The sequence below is a fragment of the Phalacrocorax carbo genome, chromosome 1 (genome assembly GCF_963921805.1).
Source record: "Phalacrocorax carbo chromosome 1, bPhaCar2.1, whole genome shotgun sequence".
In the NCBI taxonomy this organism is placed as follows: domain Eukaryota; kingdom Metazoa; phylum Chordata; class Aves; order Suliformes; family Phalacrocoracidae; genus Phalacrocorax; species Phalacrocorax carbo.
This window is the reverse complement of record NC_087513.1, coordinates 69,921,444-69,943,150: the sequence shown is the minus strand read 5'-3', so window position 1 is coordinate 69,943,150 and position 21,707 is coordinate 69,921,444. Positions and strand designations below refer to the sequence as shown.

General features: G+C 39.8%; 1 protein-coding gene across 4 annotated transcripts in view; it reads right to left on the bottom strand.

The window, feature by feature from the left end:
• The window catches only part of CALD1 (caldesmon 1), a 202,596-nt gene that overhangs the window by 120,040 nt on the left and 60,849 nt on the right, over positions 1 to 21,707 (bottom strand). For 2 of the 4 annotated variants that reach the window (XM_064458948.1, XM_064458939.1), the window contains one exon: positions 1,919 to 2,012. The exons of the other annotated variants lie outside the window; for them this stretch is intronic. The gene's annotated coding sequence lies outside the window, so the exon portion shown is untranslated. The remainder of the gene's footprint in view (positions 1 to 1,918; positions 2,013 to 21,707) is intronic. 4 annotated transcript variants of the gene reach the window in all.

Below are 21,707 nucleotides of genomic sequence, written 5' to 3'. Positions count from 1 at the left end.
TTCATTGTATTTTCATTCATGTTCCCTAAAGACCATCCTTCTATTCAGCCAGCTTTACAATGTGAAAGAGGAGGTTGTGTGGAAAGTATTGTCAGATTTTGTCTTTTCTTCCTGTGACAGAATTCTTCCACCACTCTGATAAGTCCCATGCAAGCACCACGGGGCCTTCAGCATGAGACATATGATAGTCATGCTGCACCCTACACTTGGAGTAGATGAATGAGTCCTTGAAGGACAGATTTTCAGATGCAATTTATGCATCAAAAAATAAGGCACCAGCACCAGCTCAGAAACACACTGAAGCATAGTCTCAGTTTTGAGGGTCTGAATTGCCTTCTTTCAATACCACAGTCTGCATGCTCAGACATGTCTACAAATACAGATCCAGTTGCTGAGCTGTCAGAAAAACTCTGGAGGGCAGTCACTGCTCTCTCTGAATATCCTATGCTAAGCACAGCAGGAGACCACCTGCATTTCTGATCCCATTTGCTTTTGGGTAATACAGCCTCCTCTCCGTGGGTCAAATTTTAGGGAATTTAGGTACTTCATAAATGCACCACATAAGGAAGCGCATGGGAACTTAAATTCAGTGATCTCATTGGAAGAGTGTTTCATGGGAGATTTTAGAACATTTAATCACAGAATCACAGGTTGGAAGGGACTGAATCAGAAAGAAATCCTAATTTTGGAACATTGACATTTCCTACAAACTGGAAATCCCAGACTGTATCTGGCTTCAGTCTTAAATACTCCCCCAACAAAGGCTTGAAAGTAATGCAGAACTCTGAAACTACAACCAGGGCAGAGAACAGCCTGCAACAATTATCAGCCCATTCAGCACTCACACAAACCTCAGAAATGTATGCAAAGTTAAACTTTCTTCCCAAGGACAATGGCAAAAACAGCTAAAACAGGCCCAGACCCAGCATTCCTGATGGGGGGAGAAGGCAGCTGGAGATGAAAGGCAATGCAACCAGTGTTCAGCCTGCCACCATGTCTCTCTCCTCCTCCACACTGCTCATGCCAAAAAGAGAGGGAATGAAGCAGAGGTACAGAGGAGGTCCAGGCACACAGAGAACATGGTTACTCACCAGCAAGAATAAGCAGCTCGCTGTACCCTGAGTTAACGGAAGATGATGGTCTCTAAGGGAGTTGCCTTAACCCTGGTGCAGTATTTCTGACCCCGTCAGTCTGCTGTCACAGGCACTGCTCAAACAAAGAGCCAGTCCTCAGCTTGTCTCTGGTCTGGAATTTCTATGTATTGAGGGGCTGAATTTTACACACATTATAAACACTTCCTTTAAATGGTTTTTGAGCCCTCACTTGTTCTGGCAGTGAAAGAACAATGTTTGTAAAAAATGTCTAATCTTTACATATTGTAAATAGCCAGAGTAAACACGGTTACTTGGAGTCTAACAGACTCCTCAGAGCCTTTTTGCTCTAAAAAGAGCAGAAGACACAACAGGGCAGTAACACACCAGCATATGTCTTAACACAAATATGATTTAAGACTCCCATTGAAAGCAAAATACTTGCTGAAATCCAGCGGATAAATAAATATAGCTATTAAAAGAATGGCTATACACCCACAAAATTATTACTGTAAAATTCAAGTATTTTGATTTGAAGGTAAAATTCAAGGTAAAATCTTTTAAATCTATCATCCGTTCTGAAGAAAGTAATCTCTAGTGACAGTGGTCCTAGAGGAAAAGGAGTCAAGGGTCTGTCTACAGGGATGTCCACTGATTTTCAGAGGGATTTGGGTCAGACCCCAAAGAAGCAAGCAAGCACATGGTGGGGGGTGGGGAGTGGGGTGAATCTAATATAAAAGCCTCAATACAAAAAGCCCAATACAGGAAAAAACTTTCTGAATACCATGGACAAGGAAATTTGAGGTAACTGCTTTGATCATACTCACAGGAAAGCAATCAGAGGAAATATTCTGAGCTTTTCAGTAACAAACCAGCTGCTGATTAATTCAAAACGATGACTCCAGAAAATAGAGGTGCTCACTGTACAGAAATAGAAAATAAAGAACATTTACTCCATTACTAAACATTATTGCATACTCTTAATTTTTCTTTGGTAAAGTCTTCTTTAGCAACACCGCTACAGAGTTTTTTTAAAAGTACAGAATAAAACAGAAAAATTTTGCAAAAGACTGACAAAACCCACTATCAACAGCTCTATAAATTAGAGTTTGACAAAGCAGACTTTGTTTCCCCAAAATCTCTCAGCAAAGTAACTCACTAAAACCTCTTTAAGAAATGAAGCTGGTACAGGCTAAGATGAACATTTTCTTGTGATTAGTAAGAGACAAAGCAAAGCATCAGACCAGCAGTGAGTTTTCATAACAGAGCAACGTTTCCATGTACCTCCCTAAGGATCTATACTGAGACCTGTAGTTTTCAATATATTCATAAAAGTGCTTTGCAAAAGCAGATGAACAGTGAGAAGATAAAGTCTGTAGATGATACAAAACTATTCCTTATAATAAAATCTAACATCAGTACAAAGAACTGAGGAAAGAGTTCATAGTAATGAATTTCTATGGGCAGACTGAATTTAGTGTTCATAAGTAAAGATACAGATCACTGTATACACACAGTGATCAACTCTAAATGAGCCAATAACAGTCAGCAAAGACATCTTGGAGTCTGAGGAAGAGTTCTCTAAAACTGTTAGCTGACTAGCCAGCAGTTGTCAAAAGGTAGTTAAGAGTCATTAGAGAAAAAAAATCTAGGTTCTATCTAGGTCACCCATATAAATATATGGTATATCTAATATTTTCAGTTTTGCATGAAGTTCTGGTTATCCTTTCTCAAGAATGGCTCCAGGAAGGGACACCAATAATGATCAGAGCTATGGCAGAGTTCCCATCTAGGAGGCTATCTAGAGTATGACTCTTTCATTTGAAACAGAGATGATTGAGGCAGGAGATCAGAGAGGTCCTGAATGGTTTTTAAACAGTAAAGGTTTATTGTTGTATAAGAACTATGATTCAAGAAGGAATAAAAAAAAAATCATGGAAGATAGTTTCATCAGCTATGAGGTATGATAGTCTGGATGTGACCTCTATCTTAGAAAGTCCCAAAGCAGATTGCCAGGCTCTGGGAGAGCACATAAAAAGAAGAGCCATTCTATACTCATCTGCTTTTGCTTGCTTTACTGTAAGTGACTGTCTCAGTCAGAGATAGGATACTAACCTCAGTGGACCCTTGCTCTGACCTGACATGACAACAATTCTATAAATGTCAATTCCGAGAGCAGGACAAATGAGCTGCCACCCTTAAACAAAGACAGTACAACAATTTGTGGGTGATCTAGTAGAAACTCGTAATGGATACCAGGAAATATAGTAAGAATGAGCTTCATTGAAATGGGTATTTTTTCCTCTGAAGACTCATTCTACATTCAGTTACCACTTAGTAGTACACAGATCCATCAAAGTAAAAATAAAAACTAAACTCTTCAGAGAGCCTCGCATCACCCATTCTTTTTAGACTCAAGGACCTTCATAAAGAACATCCTGGTGCCAACAGATGAAATTGATTCTTTAAAAAATACTGAAGCCTATTTTCATAGAATCCTTAAGGTTGCAAAAGACCCTTAAGATCATCGAGTCCAGCTGCTAACCTATCACTGACAAGTCCACCACTCAACCATATGCTCAAGCACCATGTCTACCCTTCTTTTAAATACTTCCAGGGATGGAGACTCCACCACCTCCCTGGGCAGCTTGTTCCAATGCCTGACAACCCTTTCGGTGAAGAATTTTTTCCTATTATCCAACCCAAACTTCCCCTGGCGCATCTTAAGGCCATTTCCTCTTGTCCTATTGCTTGTTACTAGGGAGAAGAGACTGACCACCACCTCACTACAGCCTCCTTTCAGGTAGTAGAGAGCGATAAGGTCCCCCCTCAGCCTCCCCTTCTCCAGGCTAAACAACCCCAGTTCCCTCAGCCATTGTCATAAGACTTGTTCTCTAGACCCTTCACCAACTTCGTTTCCCTTCTCTGGACATGCTCCAGCACCTTGATGTCCTTCTTGTAGTGAGGGGCCCAAAACTGAACACAGTACTCGAGGTGCGGCCTCACCAGTGCTGAGTACAGGGGCACGATCACCTCACTGCTCCTGCTGGCCACGCTGTTCCTGATACAAGCCAGGATGCTGTTGGCCTTCTTGGCCACCTGAGCACACTGCTGGCTCATGTTCAGCCGGCTGTCAACCAACACCCCCAGGTTCTTTTCCTCCAGGCAGCTCTCCAGCCACTCCTCCCCAAGCCTGTAGCGTTGCATGGGGCGGTTGTGAACAAAGTGCAGGACCCAGCACTTAGCCTTGTTGAATCTCATACCGTTGGCTCCGGCCCAATGATCCAGCCTGTCCAGGTCCCTCTGTAGGGCCTTCCTGCCCTCCAGCAGATCAACACTTCCACCCAGCTTGGTGTCATCTACAAACTTACTGAGGGTGCACTCAATCCCCTCATCCAGATCATCAACTTAAGATCATAGTGTGAGGTGGTTACTTGTATTAATTTCTAGTAGTAACTGGAAACTCTCAGATTTTTGAGGACTCTTGATGTATTTGACCATTCACCAATTTCAAAACAGTTTTAGGTTTTATAGACACCTGTCAGTGATTTATATTATTGAAAACTTTGGGATGACCACAGGCAAGATTTTGATCCATTCAATTAGAAGTTTCAATATTAGATTCAAAAGAGATCTCAATCCCCTTTTGATGATTAGCATTACTATTCATATATCACATTGCAACAAAGAACAATGTATGAGGACAGCCCTAATCATCGAGGTCTGAAAAAAGCAACCAAGAGCTTCAAGTCATCTTCCTCTCACTGGTTACTCCTGCTTACAGTGAGAGCAGACTGGGCCCTAAGTCCACAGAGTTCCAGTTCATGAATAGCATGAAAGTCTTTCCAGGTCACTGAATTAATTAAAAAACTTTTTCTCTAACTTGAAAAGTCGACTTTGCCCATTTCTATTGTTTAGCATGCCCCACTTGACTCTCAGCAGGCATAAGTTCATAACATTTAGATCATGCATTAGGAGTGTGCTGGGTCTAAGTCCTTTTCTGCTTCAGACCTTTTGCTCTCTCTCAATTTCTTCAAGATTTTTAAAAAATGGAGACAACCCCCAAAAGATTTTCCTTTTCTTTCCCACAGTCACAAAGCCCTCTCCTGCTATTCTCCTTGTATTTGCTCTGTCCTAAGGCAACATTTTTCTGTATTGAGCTCAACATAATTTGTAATATCAATAAAATGACCGAAATATGCTCTCTCACTATTTGCTATCCAAAAGAACCTCTATCACACCACAATTCCATTGTGAGCTGGCTATGAAGGGCTAAGAACATTTTAACAAACAGGAAACTTCCATACAACTTAAGCATGAAGGAAGTTCAGGTCCAGGTCGAAAACCAGACTCCATAAATCTAAACCCTCCAATCCAAGAAACATCACTAGGGTTTGGACACATTTTGGGCTGTAATCTTCAGTGATAAAGTTGGCAGAGTTTTTACTGATTCTTCAGTGCTTTGAATTCCCCTGACCATAAACATTGGGTTCATGTTCTGCTCTGATTCACACAATGGCATTAACAGCATTGCAGACCTAGGCACACACCCAGCATTGCACATTCAAGCACAGAGTGGAACTCAATTTCAAGCTAACATAGGTACTAGATTCTCAGCTAGCATAGTTCAGTATCCATTAAATACAATTTTATCAACAGAAATGTTTTCAGCAGAAGTTCCTGAAAATGCATGTATTGGAAGTACTTTGTGGCTTAAGAAATAAGGAAGTTGTTACTATCTTGATTACAGAAACTTGGGAAACCAAATAACATCTAAGGTCATTCACAAAAGTTGACCTGTGACATTCAAATTTGTTTTTTTAAATTAAAAGTATATGCACACACACACAAGGAAAGGCATGGTTTCACTCCCCTTTATTCTATTAATGAATTTGGTTCCATTATACCAGGTAGCTTTGAGCAGAAATGAAGTTATGGAGCCCAGTTACCAAAACTAAGTGCTGCTTCATTTTGTCCAAGAGCTCAACAGCTAGGGCTGTGACAGGGTTTGGATCTCATCTCTTCTTGCACGAATTCTAGTCTATGAATTCCAAAGGACACTTTAGCACTAGGATGTTCTTCCACATCCTTTCCTACCGGTGCTGGTGCTAAGAGTATAAGGAGAACTGTAACACAGAAGACTAAAGGTCCCACTAGCTCCATATCCTCTCTCCAGCAGCGGCCAATGTCATATGTTTAGGGTAGAATGTAAGAACAGGGAAAGCATATAATAATGCTTCCCACAAATGCTCTACAACAGCTTGTGACTTCCAGAATGCCTGAGCCAAAGGTGGAATCTGTGTATTTACTGATCTCCATGGTAGCTTTTTTCCAGTATTATTTCCAGTAACTGCCCACACTCAGCAAAATCCCTTAACAGAGTCCCATAATTAATTATGTGCTATGTGAAGATATAGTTCGCTTTGGACAAGTAATTAAACCTTCAGACTGACACTAGGACTCAGCTATGCCACTTCCCAGCTGAAGGCTCACTCACCTAATGCATAGTTAGGTGTGGTATGCACATAGGAAGTATTCCTCCTTGCATCACATATAATGGAACAACCTCAGATTATCTAACAGAAAGGTAGTTAAGAAGCTGTTTTAGAAATAGCACACCTGGGATTCAGTCCCAATTACATATTTAATAATTTAGGAAAGTGAAATGACATCAGTAGGAGAGAGTGGGAGCACCATAAAAAAAATAGTTGGAGAGTGCACTTTATAGTTCTTTTGGTCAGAGGATTTAACGTAGTCTACCTACCAGTTTCTAAGTTAGTCATCTCTTAGATAAAAGGATTCCTCCTCCAATCTAAAAATAGCAAATCATTTCACAGAATCACAGAACAGTTCAGGTTGGAAGACACCTCTGGAGATCACCTAGTCCAATTCCTTTCTCAAAGGAGGCTGCCCAGGATCATGTCCGCTAAGTGTTTTAATATCTCCAAGGATGGAGGCTCCACAACCTCCCTGGGAAATCTGTTCCAGTGTTGATCACTTACAATAATAAAGTTTTTTCCCTACATTTAAATGGAATTTTCTGTATTTCAATTTGAGTCCCTTTCTTCAGGTACCACTGAGAAGAGTCTAGTTCTGTCTTTTCTGTTGTCATCCCTTCCCCAATTCCATAGTCACAGTACCACAGTGTGTGACAGCCATAGACTGGCTGTTAAACTTGAATCTCACTCCAGTTACTGCTAGGAATTTTTACCCATAGATTTCAGTATTGCCTCTTGTGCAAATTATTTTTTTCCCCGAGTTGTGAAAACAAGAGCAGGAAACCACCTTTTTAAAAACTGGTCTAGGTGAAGTATTTCTTTGTTTACCCATTTCTTCTTTTGATTTTTATCTTGTCAAGGTTGCCACATAGTTTATAGTTTGTTTATTTACAAAGACATTACAGAAGGAGCACTTAAATAAAACTTCTCATCTTTTTATCAGATGTGCTATGTGCACAAAGAAGGCTTTTCATTACAGTGTTTGGCAAACAAGTGTTGCCAACAGAAGAGGGGAACAGGAAGCCTCAAACTCATCCATTACTATCTATAGAAGTACCCAAGGAATTTGTTTTCTAAGGTGACCTTAAAAGGGGAGGTGTGTTGTCTCCTGTGAACTACTCACCTAACCACTTACAAGCAGCTTATCAGTACAAACCATCAGCATTCAAAGTAAATAAAAACACCTATCTTGTAGCAACAGACTTAAGTTAGAATTTAATTTAAAAACCATAGTCAAAGCCCATTGACTTCAGGCTAAGCACACATTTATGTGCTCTGCTGAACATGGACGTTTTGCTGTACCTGAGGAGTTCTACTTCCCAGGGGGCTGCAGCCTTCTCCTAGTTATCAGTTTTCCCAGTGTTGAGACTGTTAGTGTTAGGAGTACAGTAGTATCACCAAGTCTCAGCTTTCTGGGTGCTAGACAAACAGTAGAACAAAAAGGTAGTTCTTACTCCCAAGGAGCTTATGATCCAGATACAAGAGGGAGGAAGCTACGCATTAGAAATTTCTTATCTAATAGCTACTCTCAATGAACTTAATACAATACTATGTTATATATGTTAATATATTATTAAAGAAAGGGTTTAGAGTTCAAGTGCCATCTTAATCTCAGCTGAAGAATGACTATTAAGGCTCAGCCCACAGGTCTTCAAGGAAATACTTTAATCTTTCAAACACATAGCTACATGTATATACCATTGTTAGTTTTGAAATGCTATGAAGCACTCCGACTGTTGCAGCTTCATCTTTCTGTGGCCTCATCTGAAGAGGATTTCAGTGATGCAGAAAAGTGTCAATAAGTACAGCTTCATAAGGAGAATGTGAGCTGTAGGAAAGTTTCCCACCCCATTGTATTTTCTGGCTGAACCACACAGGCTGCATTACATACAGGGCTGATAGTCCTGATTGTCCAGATGTGTTCAGGGTCTGGAGGTAAAGAATCACAGAGAGGAGAAGCATGCTATCAGCAGTCCCTTTTCCAGCCCAGCTGCAGAATATGTTGGAGATCTGAAGAGCAGGGAGGGAAGAAATCCTTCTCCAACATCTATCCACCCTTTGCAGTTCAACTTCTTGGGGGCCCACTGGACCTCACTTTCAGTCCACTCCCAATGGTATGGATGTAGCCGTACACAGAATGGTTCCCTAGAGTAGGACTGGGGGGCACCCTGAGCTCACCCCATCCCAGGTACTAAGTTGCTCGATGAATGTTCTTAATTAAAAATTTGAATCAGATCTTATGAACATAATTTGTCTTTAAAATAGTGCCAGAAAGCCATACACATTAAGAATAAAGTCTGTGAAGGAGAAAGATTTGTATTTTCTCTTCAGCCAAGCTGAAAATATCCTTTTAAACATCAACTCATCTGACCTACAAAGTTTCAGAAAATAGCCTTTTTCTTCTCCATCTTAAAATGGCATTTATCCTTACACTGACCTTAGCAGTAGAGCACCCTAACACTTTGGAGAACAATCACTCCTCTCACACCCATAATGATACTCCCTCTATAGAAGTGAACACCTTTTGGATATAATGATATACAGGCTTTCATTCTGCACATCTTGGCATGAGACAAGAAAGAAAGGGAGCTGCTTCCTGGGGTTAAACACAACCAATAGGAGGACTAGGTGCAGCTCCTATGAGGTGGAAGTAGATTGCAAGATCTTTGCATAGTTATTCTTGAAAATAGAGGCTAACAAATAAGCAAAGTATGCGTGCATCTGAGCAGATGTGGGCTGGAACATCATCCTCCGGCATGCAAATATAGCACTTGTTTCCTCCTTTGGCCACATTCATGCTACTAAGCAGAAACCATTTGCTAACCACACAGAAGTGGCATTCACATTAGCAGAAAACCAGACTCCTCATCTCTTCCTGCTTTGATCAGCAGTTACTGCCCACAGGAATAAACAGAGGGTTGTGTTCTTCACTTGCTCCATGCAGGGTCTGGTGTTCTCACATAGACATCAGTGGCAGTAAGAACAGGCCAAGCCTGTTCCAGAATAGCCATTTGTCCTCATGTAAACCTGTATCCCCAATAGAGCAGCAACATCCACAGCAAGGAAAAGACAAATCAGGAAGGGTTTTCCCCATTCAAATTGTGATCTGGAAGACAACCATTTTAAAATTTAAGAAAACAAAGCTTGCCATGTCCCTTTTTGATCATCTGGAGATTGAACATAAGCTCCCCAAACGACCAGCAGTGGATACTGGCATGTCTGCTACAGAACATGCTGCTGAGGGAAACCATTTGCTGCTGATAAGAAGTCCCAGATTCCTTGCAAATTCACTGTCCCTTTCAGAAGAGTTACACAAAGCTTAGCGCTCTAATCCATAAAGAATACTGCATAATAATACAGAAACTAGTCACTTGCAACAGACAGCAAATGGAAACTTGCTGCTTTAAAGCATATTTTGACAGCTGCTAGCATCATTCAATATGACAAATGAAAGAATTTGCTCAAAACAAGCAGAGTAGAGCAGATAAAATAAGTCTGTAATAACAAAAGGGCTGTCTCTTGTGAAAGCTCCGATTTTCACCTCTTCTGTCTTCTTCAGTTATTGAATGTAAACACACTTCTGGGACCAGTATCAGGAGAGAGGGAGCTGCAGGGAAAATTCTGCGAGCTGTATACTTTTCAGGGAAGTTTAATTAATGTGTTTCTGAGAAGAGTTCTGATTGACGGGATTAGTGCCAGCACTAAAGGCTGCTATTTGTGGATCCTGGAGCTCACAGCTCCCATAAAAATAAAGCAGCTTTAAAAAGAGCTTTGTGCATATGAAGGCATTCCCTCAGTAGGGAAGGTTCATGTGAACCTCTTCTGTGGCTTCCCTTCACATGGGTTTTTCCATGGAGATGGGGTAGCAGAAAGTCCCTGGAGAACACCCTCCCCCTGGGTGCAGAAGGTTGGATTCAAGTTTTCTAGGTTAGCCCTTGGGGAACATTTCTATATTGAGATAAAATGAAACTCTAAGAATGAATATTCCCAAACTTTGTGGAGGGGAACATTTGGGTCCGCTTTCTTTGCTTCAGGGTTTATTTCACGTTTATACTGAAGACCTTTTTCTTTTAGTTCTCCAATTCATACTACCTTCCTACTAAGATAACCTTCTAGTATTCTTCCAGTGAGACTCAGCCCAAAACACGATTTCACTGCTCTAATCTCTCATAAGGACTTGGGACAAATTATGAAATTGACTACAAGCACTGCATTTCGATTACTTAAGTACTAACCTAAGTAAACCACCTTTTAGGAGGGATAAAGTGTTACACACCAAACCAAGAAACTGAAAATAAGCAAATGTTGCTCCATTGCAACATCATCCGAGATCACACAGAAAGCACCCACCAGTTTGCTGAACCATCTCCCAGAAACTGTGAAATTGAAAGAGAAAAGAAAAAAGGTGATTCTTCACACTTACTCCATCCTTCTTAATCACCTTCCTCAGGATAACAAAGTAATTTAGATACAGTGGTTTCTTCCCAGAAATTTTCAGGCACCTCATTTGCCTCATATCTTCACATTCTTGCCCCGTATTTTCCCTGTTTTCTCCTGCTTTCATATCCATCATGCTTCCCCTACTGTACTGTTCTCCACCTTCTTTTTCGCTCAATCCTGCTCACATTCTTTCTACACACAAGCTAATTCCTATTACCTTGTTTCCTCCTACCCCTTATTGCTAGGCTTTTGATATCTGCTACCTCTCAGTTTCTTGTCTTCATCCCATAGTTTGTCATGACAGCAAAGTTTATCACCTATGAAAGGTTATCATGGCAAGCACATTTTCTTAGGTAATGTATGTGTCCAGTCCCACCATGGTCATTTTGGATCATGGAAAATATTTGCAAATACTATGCAGCAGAAATCAGAAATTAATGAGAAATCTTGAATCACTTTTTAGGAACTCTCAGAACAAACTTCATAAGGCTCACAGTAGCATCACAACAGATGTCAACCGCTCCATCTATTACGATAGATCCACTTTAGCCCACACTGGCATATACCATCTTGTCTATATATTACCTGATTATTCATTTCCAAGGAGTATACCACAAAGGAAGAGCAAATTGGTCCAGATAAAACAAGATTCATCACTGAAATTTTTCCAGAAATCTCCAATCTCTCTCAAATCCTTTTTGTGCCTTAAAAATGCTTGGATAACATTATTTCTTCAGATTATAATCATTCATATGCATCTGTTTACCTTTCTGTCTTCTAACTGAGGCAAAATGAGCAGAGCTAAACTTCCACAGAGGACAAATATCATAATACACCAGAAAGCTGACACTTATTCAGGAATAACCAACACAAATAACTGTTTTTTTAAAGTGGTTATATTATATATATGGAAAGCTTGAAAATTACACATTGCAAAGACTGTCCCAGTACTAACATTATGGGTGATTAATAATATACCTTCTTCCATGGTCTGGTTCCAGTGACCCAACAAACCACTACTTTTCTTCTAGCTACTACATTTCTGACTGGGAATAGCTGTAGCTTTGATGCTGTCAGCTCCCACTGCTGCTGGCAATGTTTAGTATAGATGACTGGTATGTGAACCTTTAAGGCTACAGCATTACTGTCTCCACTTTAATTAGCTTAAAAATGCCTGCAGAAAGTACCAGATATTCCTGAATACTCAAGGGCCTCTAAATGTCCACACAAAAACTTGAATTTTCGTCCGTTCAGGAAACCAGATTGATTGTTACAGATGGATGCTGTCTTCTCCACTATATAAGTAATCAGCTCTGTCATGACATGTTGAGAAATGGATCATCACCCTGACTTCTTCCAGCTCTGCCCCATGGACAGAGGAAATGAAGTTGCTGGAGAAGGCATGGCAAACATGTCTGTTTTCTAACTTTTCACCTAATGTGCAAACACAAAAACTGGCAGTTTGTAATCAATCATCTAAAGAAAAACCTCCAAGGCTGCTTGTCAACCTTCAAACACTACCTGTGTGCTCAGTGATACCTGAGCTTTGCCAAACCCACTCCATTTATTTTAATGAACTACAACTCATAAATTCAATATGCAGTTTATATGTCTCCTCACTTGGCAGCCATATAAACAGCAAGGAATGTGCACTTCAAAAAAAAAATTTACCCTGGTCACACCTATTTTCCAAAAGGAAGGGCATGCTCAGGTACTGTAGATCAGAATCTAGACGACTGAGCCCCAGCTACTTATTTAGACTGTTAGCCTTGCTTTCCATGGTAGGAAATATTACATAAAATCCATGTAACACATACAAGCTAAGTGCAAATGATGAAAGAAATCAGCAAGGGAGAAGAGGCCAGAGAGCTGTTGTGATGGAAGAATAGCAGCTGGGAAAACTGAAGTCAACCCAGCTATGTTATTTTTTAATTAAAAATAAACATGGGCTTTGTTGCCAAGGGATTGGTTAGCATTCCATTTAAAAAGGGAAAAAAGAAAAAAAGAAAAAAGGGAATTTTGTTTTACTTCATTCTCATTCCCCTCCTAACCTCCTTCCCCTCTTCTCTCCCCTTCTTCCCCCCAAAAAAGTATTTATAGATTTTTTTGCAGAAACAAACATGGTCATAAAATTTAGGTCAGTATGTAGTACCACAGAGTCACCTATCTTTAAGGCATTCTCTTTCTCTCACATGAATACCTCTTTGATTAAAAATAGTCAGAGACTATAATTTTAATGTTGTTAATTTCATCTTCACTGCTGACCTTCTTGCTAGTTGTACAAGTAGGCATGACTGCACTGCCTGAGACTGCATGTGTGTAAATGATAAAGATGCTCTTTGGACAGCCCTTTTAATGAAGCTTTCAGCAGACCCACGTTAATTCTTCCAAGTTCAGCCTTGCTTCTTTTCAATCAAACACTAAAGCATCTTTTATTCATGCCTGGATAGGGGTTTGTCCTATCCAGAATAGAATTTGCTTCTGTCCAAGACCACTAAAGGTCTTACACCATTTCTCTGCAGTCCTCGCTTCACAAGCAGGAGTGTGAAGTCACTAGCAGAGAAAAAAGACTCAGTTCAGGCTTTTCGTACATCCTAAGGACTCGAAGGTTAACTAATTTTAAAGGCTGACTACCTCATTATCCTCTCTCCCCTATCCTTTTCATTTATTTATCTTAGACCTTTCTTGTGTGCTTTTATTATGCCTGACCTCAGAGAAGCTTTCTGCTACTGAGGTCTTAGCCACAGACCAGTCTTATCGCAATTATTTCTCCACACTGCTTCCCACATCACATTTCAAAATCTTATCTTGCTTAATCAACTTTTACTTTCTCTCTCCCTACCTGCTTTACTAGTTATTTACATTTTGTTTAAGATGTCTTAGGCCATAATTAATATGAAATACATATCCAGGTGCAGTTGCAATTGCTCTGACAAAACACATAGGAGCCAATGGGGCAAACCTCCCCCAAGAGAGATCAATGAAATTGAAATTTTCTATAGCAATAACCGTCTTCAACTGAGTAAAGGTATCAGTTCTGGTTGAATCAAAGAAAGGTCTATCCAGTGATTAGTCATTGAGCTGACTGGTGAGAAAAGAGAATTCAGGTGAAGTAAAAATACTTGCATATACCTCCTGCATTTCAGATAAGTACCACCATGCACAGCAAGTCACCAGCCTAAGGGCTGTTCTGGAGTAGGACTTGCTTGCACCTATCTGGATTCCAGTTTACATTAAAAAAGTCCTCTGACAAAAGGAATACATTATTTAACTATTTGTTCAGTGCAGAGCACCTCTAAAGAGAGTCCTGAACAGGAACAGTGCAATATAGGATCGTCAATGCACCCACATTTTCACAAGAGAAAGATGCGACCTCCAACCCAGCTGCAGAGTGGTATTTAAACCTTCGATCTTGCAAGGCAGCCTAGCCAATGGATTAGACTGAAAGTATTTATCTTTCTGCTTTTCTACTTTATGAGGTCTTTCTATGCATCCCATTACATTTCCAGAAAGATTCTGAATTTGTGAAAAGATAAAGACATAAATAGTTTTTCACCCATCTTTGGTCAGTATCTGCTGACTCACATCCAGATTCCTCTAGTATCTGAATCTTCCATTGACTTTCCAGAGAAAATTTGTGGTTCACCACAGAACATAAGGTTAGCTAACTAAATAGCATAATGCATACTATTTGCAAAGCAACAGTAAGCACAGGAGAAAGAGGATACTGGATTGCAAAACGTTTTTCTTATGCTTTGCATATTTTTGGAAGAGGAAAGAAAACCACATTAGGCAAAGCAATGTATTTGTTTTGTCTCAAGAACATTGGCTCGCAAAGAAATGTTGCTGCAACTAGTGACAGTTCAAGTCATTGTTGCCCAAACCATATTAAAAAAAAAATTAAAAAGCATTTGGAACTCAAATGTTATTCCTTATCCCAAACAAATGTAAATAATTCAACAGCGTAGTGACCAACAGTACACAACAGAGAATAACACTTCTGGGTAATTAAGCATCGAAGCAGAGCTAAAACTAATTCTCTGAACATTAATTCTCTTTTGTGGTAACACAAAATTGGATTTAGCATTAGAAAATAAGGAAGAGGGGGGAAGAATAGCTTGGCACTGGCAGAACCTAAGCATGCTACGCTTCAGCCTCCTTGACTTTTATACCGATTTCTGTGTAAGTATAGAATTTTGTTGAATTAAACATGATAGGAGGGATGGCTTTATCTTTCAGATGGTCACTTGCTCCTTGAGTCTAAGGGTTACATAAAAATAGAAAAGTCAGAGAAGTTTCTCAGTTAGACTCCTCCTTTTCCGGATAGGGTGACTATTTGACTATCAAAACAGGAACATCTTAATTCTGACTACTGAAGAGGATTCTACTATCCTTCCCACAGTATTTTTGCTTTTCTTCAAAAGCTGCAACAGCTCAATCTAAAAACCAAAACAATGAAAAGCTTTGGGAGGTTTGTTCCATTGCCTATGTAATATCATAGAGGTACATACAATCAACACAAATACTGAGAAGGACAAGGAAACAAAGGTGAAACTGAAAAACATGAATGGAAGATAAAGATCCTGTCTAGTGGGAAAGAGTTGTAATAAAATCACTGAGAAATGCCATCAGCCTTTTTATTCAGAAAAGCAGCCATATCAGTGAAGAATAACTCAATGGTTCTGCTGTGTTTTAAAAGGCTGGGAGCCGCCTCTTGTCATACAATAACAGCACTATTTTGTCTTTAAGTCTCAGACCAAGAAGCTAGGCCACTGAAAATACAAGCAAAATGGGCAAAACATTTAAGACCATACACACGTCCCATCTTCATCTGGCAAACAGAAAAATGGAATGTTATTTACAGCCCTTTGATATTTCTTTGTTTCTCATGGGAAACTAGTTGATGTTGTCTATTATCAGCTCTCATTGTTAACAACACTCACGGAGAGTTTATTAATTTTATGTCTTGATGCCATTTGTCCAAAGCAACCTTTCTGTAAGGGTCACATTAGACTAATAAACAGCAGAGTATCATATAGACATTAGGATTCATTCACTAAGTGGAATTCAAGAAAACTGACACTTAAATTTTATGTATTTCTTACTTTAACACAGAATCCTCTTGTCAACCTGAGGATTTTCTTGATCTTTAAGTTGTAGAAATATAAAAAAACTAAACAATTGCCTCCCACCCCACTAATTTCTCTTATCAGTTAATACACAAAATAACAGTTCAAAGAGTGTTCCCATTTGAATATGCTCATTTCCTGGTCTTGTTGAAAATCTGGGAATAAAGTAGTTCATACGTGAAGTGTTGCCTAGCTTCACCCATTCAATGGATGCCAAGTAAAGACTTCTCCCAGTTCAGAGAGCAACTAATTTAGATGGAATGGCAGAGCCCTATACCATCACAATAAATCTCACATCATGACAATGACACGAAGTTAGCACCAGTTTAGTTTCATTTATTTTGATACAAATCAACAAGAAGAACTCAGGTCTCTACAGTCCCAATGTTTAAATCTATTAGACCATCCTACCTATCGTAACTTGCACCTACTTTATGCATACTAAAAATAACATTACCACTGGTGGTTGAGTGAAAGAAGGTGGTAGAAGGAGTAGCTATAGAAAGAAATCTACCCTATGCTTTAGGTAAAAAAAAAAAACCCCACACCCAAAACACACAACAGGGAAGAAAAGGAGTGTCCTGGTTTCAGCTGGGATGGAGTTAAATTTCTTCATAGTAGCTAGTATGGGGCTGTGTTTTGGATTTTTGCTGGAAACAGCAGTGATAATGTGGAGGTGTTTTAGTTGTGGCTAAGTAGCACTTACACTGGTCAAGGACTTCTTCAGCCCCCCGTGCTCTGCCGGATGCACAAGAAACTGGGAGGGGACACAGCCAGGACAGCTGAACCCAATTGACCAAAGGGATATTCCATACCGTATGACATCATGCTCAGTATATAAAGCTGGGGGAAGAAGGAGGAAGGGGGGACGTTTGGAGTGATGGCGTTTGTCTTCCCAAGTAACCGTTACGTTTGATGGAGCCCTGTTTCCCTGGAGATGGCTGAGCACCTGCCTGCCCATGGGAAGCAGGGAATGAATTCCCTGTTTTGCTTTGCATCCGCGCACAGCTTTTGCTTTACCTATTAAACCGTCTTTATCTCAAACCATGAGTTGCCTCACTTTTACTCTTCCAGTTCTCTCCCCCATCCCACCAGGAGGGAGTGAGCAAGCGGCTGCATGGTGCTTGGTTGCTGACTGGGGCTAAACCACGACAAGGAGACATGGAAAAAAATAAAGTTATGGGAAAGAAGATGTTAACAACAGAGGGAGAGTAATAGTGATCCAGAAGCATCAAAGAAGATTAAAAAGATGGGAAGAACAGTTGGCACACAGGGAGTGAGACCAACGTGAGAACTGGTTAGCAGGTAAAAGTTTAGCAATAGGCTTGAGCTAGGTCCATTACACTAGAGGCGCAAAGCAACTCTTACAGCTCTTCCAGTTTAAGGCTGGAGCTTATTGCAGTTGCATGGTGTCACATTCAAGACATTACCACATTATTCTTTTGTATTTATAGTATCCTCAGTGGTGCTTTTCCCCTCTACAGACACCAAAAAGACAGACGGTCTGCATTGCTTGATTTGCATCTAGAAAAGAGGCCCACACACCAACAGAGAAGAAATCTGTGTTGATTTACTGTCACATAGGACTGCACAAAAAGCCTTACAATAACAAATACTTCATGTAGCAGGACTCATTCTACCTATCTTTCCAGAAACAGGAGATTAAAAATAGATGATCAAAGAAGAAGAAAAAAAAAAGGAGGGTTTGAGAAGTTAGATGGCTTGCGTTGTAGCTCCCAGTTTGATCTACAAAACATCTTTGTCAAAACAATTGGATTGTTCTCCTCCAAGTCATTCATCATCTCAGATATTTTTCTAATTTTGACTTCCACTAGGGAGCAGAAATCTTCTAAATAATTATCATCTAGGGATTCCTCAGCTGGAATTTGGACTGGCCTACATAATTCCTCCAGACAGTGCTTCTCAACTTTTTCCCATAGACCTCTCTATTGCAGTGCAATGCCTGGAATGCCAGCTTCACACTGCAGAAATTAACCTTCAATGCAACAGGTCAAATTCAATCACTTGGCAGCAAGACTGCAAAAACTAATAGAATGCTCCCACTTCTGTATTTGAGTGATAACTTGTTTCTAGGATGAATTTGAAGGGGAGGGGTCAACCAAATAAGTAATTACAAGGTTTTCCAAGTGTTGTTGGATTAGCAGTCTCATAGATCGAAGTCTTTCACTGATCTACAAAGCTGACAGAGTATATAGGTTTTTTCTGTCTATGGTATGCATAGACATAGATTTCCACTGCAATACTGAGTGATTCACAGTTTTCAATCTCACAACAAACCTATGAAGAAAGGAGTAATTTCTGTTCTCATTTTACAATAGGCTGATTGTAATAAAGGGAAAATAAATAACTTGTGCAGTTACAGACATGTTCTGTGAATGAAGACCTTACATGGGGACCTCCAAGTGCGTCAAACAGTGGACAAACTTTTTTTTTTTCTTTTTTCCATTTGGTTTTCTTTGGGGGTGGGGAGGCAACTTTCTCTGAAAGAAAGAAATGCTTCGTTTCCTAAAAACACAAAACTGGTTTCTGTCAAATTCTTTCAGTGGTATGCTCTGGAAAGGAAGAGAGGGCAGTGACAAATGTGGCAGAAGATGATAAACGGCTGCCAACTTCCTTGTTTGAGCCAGAACCAAAGCACACACTTTACACAGATTGAAAGGCCTCTTTATACATCCATAAATGACATCCAAACCATTAAATATAAGGGGAGGAGAAGGAGAAAAGAAAGGAAGCTTCAGACAAGCCCCAAGTACTGTTTTGTTCTAAGGATACAAAGAAGCAGCAACATCTTTAGTGCCCTACTGGAACTGTGAGTAGGATCACCTGTGCTTGCTAATTGACCAAATATCTGTGAAAAGCATACATAGTTAAAAATCTCTCTATAGTTAATATAGAGACTGTGAGGCCCCCAAACTGTGCAACATTCTTACTTCAAGACATCTAATAAAATTTCTGATGGACATTCATGAGAAAGCTGGAAGTTTGTCTATAATTGAAAATTTTTACTAATGTGCCACAGTCTTAAGGGTTCTTGCCTCACTGGGATTCTTGAAATTAGGACACAAAGCTACTTCATTCTTTTAAAGAGAAAGATATTCCCTGACTGCATTCAGGAGTGGTACATGGTATGCACCTCTACACTATGACACGAAATTTCAAGTAATTTTGAACTATTTGAACTTATTCCATGAGATGTCCATGGGTTAAGACTCATGAGCAGACCAACCAATGGCAGACTAAGCTCTCCCAGTTCTTTGGGCAAATACTTATAAAAATTACTCTGTTCTCAGAGCTACAGATTTCTCTGTGGATTGATTTGTCACCATTTTCAAATACCTGCCTCAATACAAAGACCGGTTGGTCATACAAAGCAGTCATAACATTGTTTGCCCTCTTCTGGTGCCCTGCCTGTCACCTCCCTGGTGACATGTCCGCAGCCAGCTAATTACAGACCACACCATCTAGGTTAACCTTTCTCAGTAGAGAAGAAAAGAAAAGAAAACAAAAACCCACATGCATAAAATTTCACCAGTTCAATCTTGCTTTTACAACTGCAGCCTTTAGCTGATATGCAAACAGCTTCTAGGAAGAGAAAGCTGCACTACCTTAATGAGAGGTACAATTCTGAACAGATGCAGCTAAACTCTTACAAATCCCTGGGTACACATGGCTTTTTCAGTTTGAGAACTTAGAGTGTGACTGAAAGCCCAAACCCTTTGAAGACGATGTAAATCAAAGTAGCCTCTCCTTCAACATGCTGAATTCCCCTATTTGGAGTTCCTTCCACTTTGAGAGAAGCAATACACACTGTTCACTAGATTGTGTGAAGTACTGTGCTGTTGTTTTTTTTTTAAGGAGAGAAAAAGGAGCTTTTTTTTTCCTCATGTCTGCTGGTACAGCTTTATATTTTGTTATAATGACACAGTTCTGGGTGACTACTTGACTGTGGAACAGACAAAAATTGGCTTCTTTCAGACTTAAATGCAAAAGAAGCCCTCAGCACTGTGGTATAAAGGAAATGTGGTGACAATGACAAGTACTTTTGTTCCCACAAATGTGCCAATAGTGGGGTTTTCAGTATGTTTTTGAGAAAGAAATCTATACGCTAAAAGAAAAGTCATGTGATATTTCCACCTCTGCACTTTCTGCTTCCTCCCCACCCTGTCCATTACTGCAATCAGATGACTAGCTCTGTTCCCTTTGGGATATCTTTATGTGTCCCATGTGAAGTAGCCAGCCCAGCTGCTTGAACAGAAGTAATTTCAAGGATGTGAGCAGTGAGATACAGTTGAAACACCTTTCAGCCTTAACAATACAAACTACCATGGCCATAGCTGCAGCTGGTGTCCCAGAAGCAGAAATCCTGGGACCGCTGTGTACTGTAAAGGAACTACAGCATTGTGCCTGCTGGATCGGTCTGAAGGATGAGAACACCGTTTTAATCCCTTTCTTGCAACAGTTTTCCCCTACTATTTCCTCTACTATGAAATACCCAGCACCACACAGACAATACAAAAGGCTTGTCACATGCTTTGCACAGTCCAAAGACTGACTTTCAGCATCCAGATTATAAGTGAAATTTGTCTCCAAGACATAACCTGAGCTCCATTTACATACCATCATCCCCACTGGGGGTATGATGCTCTATATATTATAATATTCACTCCTAGTAACTAAGAGAACAATCCCTGGTTTTGCCTACATATGGCTGCATCAATTAATTAGACATTTTAAAGGAGACAAAACCATAGCAACTGTTCATAGAATCATATAATCATTTAGGTTGGAAAAGACCTTTAAGATCATTGAGTCCAACCTACTTCAGAGTAAATACAGACTAACTGTCAATGTCAAGAGTTTTGTTCTGGATGAAGGGTAATGTAATAGCAGATAACAATAATATTAAACATTAATAAACAAGCTACTCAGAATTGTCAGGATTGTAACAGAACAGTTTACAATGGGATAGAATATATTCTTAAACAAAAATCAGCATGTTAATGGTTGTTAGTTACCATGACTAATGAGTAATATTATTTTCTACTGACATCTATAAGATACATTGTTCATATCAGTAACTTGACTGTAACTTCCCGTAATCAATTACCAGCCCTTTATAAAATAAACTTGGAAATAAAGTATTAAAATGGTCTTAATGGAGAAGCTTTGATCACAGAACCTTGGAAGATGTTCTTCAAGATCACAGCCCACCCTTGCCCTAACCTCAAGCTCCAAAATGAGTTCTGACAGACAAGTACTTAGCTTGGTCAACATGCATGTTTCTAGGAAGACACAAAATATGGATTTCTGAAGGCATAAATAACAGTCAAGTGCCCAAGCATCATGAGTTTTAATAGGATTTACGCACCTTGTATCTGAAAATTTCTTTGAGAAAAGTCTATCACCTTCAACAAAGACTGATAAGAATCAGGTTTGGATAACCTAGTTTTTACTCCCAGTTACACTAATTTACATTTAAGAATGACACAACACTCCAAGCATGGACAAATTAGTCTAATTTTTGTAAA